Raw genomic sequence first — 2,812 nt, forward strand, 5'->3', positions numbered from 1 at the left:
TATGCAGTTCCCCTGCATATTTCCAGGAGGGAGTGTCCTCCTTGGTACTTTGGCTGCAGGGAGACCTGGACAGGGGGAGACTTGAGGGAGGGTGGATGATACAGGGTGCAGGGGACCCTGGCTTTGTGTATGTTGGAATGGAAGCCACCTGCCTGGGCTGCATCATTGCTGTGAGGATGCGTGTGGATCACGGATGTGGTGGTTTCACCCCAAAAGTCTACAGCTGCCCTTGGGTGTCCATGGGGTGGCTGCGTTTGAGGTGGTTGGTGGTACTGGTTTAGGTTCAGAGCTGAAATTACTCGTCTGAGAGGTTAATGTCTGCATATGAGCCTCTCGGAGAAGGGGGGAGCTGGGAGGACCCCAAAATACCCTCATGGGAAAAACACCAAGGAGGCTGGAGGCTGGAGCTGTGTGGGGTGGAGGGACCTTTGCACAGTCCCTCAAATAACATGATGCGTGGAAGCAAATGTGTCTTTATCATCCAGTTGGACCCTGATGGCATTTAGCATCGCAGAGTTCATTTACACTCGCCTGGCTGGTTTGAACTGGGGTTGTTCTGGCCAGCCTGGGCTGGTAGAGTGACCAACGGGGATGTCGGAGGGGTGCGTGTGAATGTGGTGTCCCAGCTGGTGGCTGGCGGGACCATGCAGGGGACAAATTCCTGGAGCTGGGTCCTTGCCAGTGGTTTTGGCCCCATCTCTGGCATGGCTGGAACAGGGTAGAGGCTTCTAGTGCAACAGCTCCGGTAGCTTTTGTTAGGGTTGTGTGGGCACAGGAGTGCTGCCTGCAGGGAGCCTGCTCCTGGCCAGGCACACCCAGCAGTTCCCTGTGCTGGGAAAATCCCCTGAGGGAAGAAATAACCCCAGGGAGGGTGAATAGGGAAGTGGCAAGGGATGTAAATACTGTGGCATGTCCATCCCATCCCATCTCATCCCATCCCATCCCATCCCGCCCCTGTCCCCACAGCCCATGGGATGGCTTCTTGCTTCTTGCCTCTAAAAAACCCTCTCCAAGCACGCACCAAGCAGCAGCAGAGCAAGGCAAAGCTCCCGCTGAGGTTTAAGGCAGCTTTGCACCCCACAGGATCAGACATTGCCTCCACGTTCCTTTTCAAGCCCATTTCTCCTCAGCAGCCCTGGAGACGAACATTACTTGTTGCCTTTCTAACGACCTAAGGGTCTCATTTTAATTTGGTTCCTTAAACGAGTGTGTTGCCTGTGGGATGTGCTGGGGAGGTGTTGGGTGAGGGAAGACACGTGGCAGAGGGCTGGGGGCCGTGGGCTTCCCACAACCCGAGCAGGCAAAGGGGAAAAAAAATCAAGTTTGGGATCATGGAGGGAAATGCGCTGTAGCTGCGGTGAGAGCGATTTTAGATGGATTACACAAATAAAAGCAGCGATTAATGAGCACAACTTGTTGGGGAAGCCCATTTGTCACGCTCGGAGAGCTACCATCTAATTTTACTGGCTGCTCTTCAGCGCTCTTGCGTTGATTTTCATTTGCTCTGGGCAAAATACATGGCCGCTCGAGAAGGAAAACAGGCCTCTGCCATTCCTCCTCCTCCTTTTCCCTCACCTCGAACACTCACTTCAGATGCTGCTCTTGCTCCTTGCGTGGCCAAGAGCTCCTTTATCTTGCAGCGTCCTTCCCCGCTCCCTCCTGCCCCCCGATATTTAACTGGAGGGTTCTAGCAATGTGGGTGGCTGACTCTGGGTTGGCTTTGGGTTGACTTTGGGCTGGTTTGGGCTGGCTTTGAGCTAAATTAGTGGAGGCTTTGGACTCGCTGATGAACATGCCCGCAATTAGCAAGCACAAAACCCCATCCCTCGGCTTGTCCTGCTTGCTGCACCGCAGCAAGTGGAGCTTGGACACCGATCCCGTCTTTTCACCCCTTTACCTTGTGTTTTCTTGTTAACACGACAAATAGAGGAAGTTTTGGGGAACTGCTCTGCTCCCTGGCTTTATATTTCTAAGCTTGGTTTTGGCTGGTAGGGGACAGCATCGGAAAGAGATATTTGAGTTGACTGGTGTCCAGAGCACAGCTGCAGCTGTAATGACATCTGCCTGCATTTGTTTGCTTTGAGAAAAAGAATACATGTGGAAGGGGAAATGCATTTTTATAAACTGGACTCTCCCTGGCCGGCAAAATCCGATGCTGAAATTTCCAGCATTCCTTTTCCTGCAAGGGCCCTTCGGGGTGCCTGGTACCCTCTGCCCGCCCTGCGGAGGGGGAATCCAGCAGGGAAAGGGCGATGGGGAGCGCAGGGGTTGTCACCCTCGTCTGGCAGCAGTTTGAGGCTGGGCTTGTGCAGCAATCCCAGTGAATGCTGGTGGGCTCTGCTTGCAAACTGGCATTCCCAGCTGGAAAAGAATGAGGTTATTCCAGATGGCAGCATCGTCCCACCATGAGCTGGGGGTCTTGGATCTGATTTTAGCTGAGAAAATCAGAGCCCGGGGCTTCTCCTTCAGAGATAGTCACAGTTGTCTCTGCTTGTGGGAAGAGGCTTCATCCCCCTGATGTCCCCAAAGCCAGGGGACCGTGATCATTCGGGAGACCCTGATATCCTCCAGGTGGAGTGATTTAACTAAATTCAAAGCCGAGGGGAAGGCTTTTAGTGGGGGGATTTTGCCGCCGAGGAGCGCTCCAGCCGCCTGATCCCTGCCGGTGGAGGGGACGTGAATTTTACCCCCTTTCTCTGTCACTTTGCCATGGAGCCAGCAACACGGAAACGTTGCCAAAAGAGCTCCCCAGCGTCCCGCTGCCAGGCTCGTTAGCGCGCGGGGCCGCGGGTTGAAGCTATTCCAGGCGCGC

The 2,812-nt window shown here is 54.3% G+C and overlaps 1 protein-coding gene across 1 annotated transcript in view; it reads left to right on the top strand.

Moving 5' to 3' along the window:
• Positions 1-2,812, top strand: part of LOC104277267 (proprotein convertase subtilisin/kexin type 6-like) — a gene marked incomplete at both ends in the record, with an annotated part of 9,765 nt that overhangs the window by 6,675 nt on the left and 278 nt on the right. The window lies entirely within an intron of this gene.

This window comes from Apaloderma vittatum, unplaced genomic scaffold, assembly GCF_000703405.1.
Source record: "Apaloderma vittatum isolate BGI_N311 unplaced genomic scaffold, ASM70340v1 scaffold12887, whole genome shotgun sequence".
In the NCBI taxonomy this organism is placed as follows: Eukaryota; Metazoa; Chordata; class Aves; order Trogoniformes; family Trogonidae; genus Apaloderma; species Apaloderma vittatum.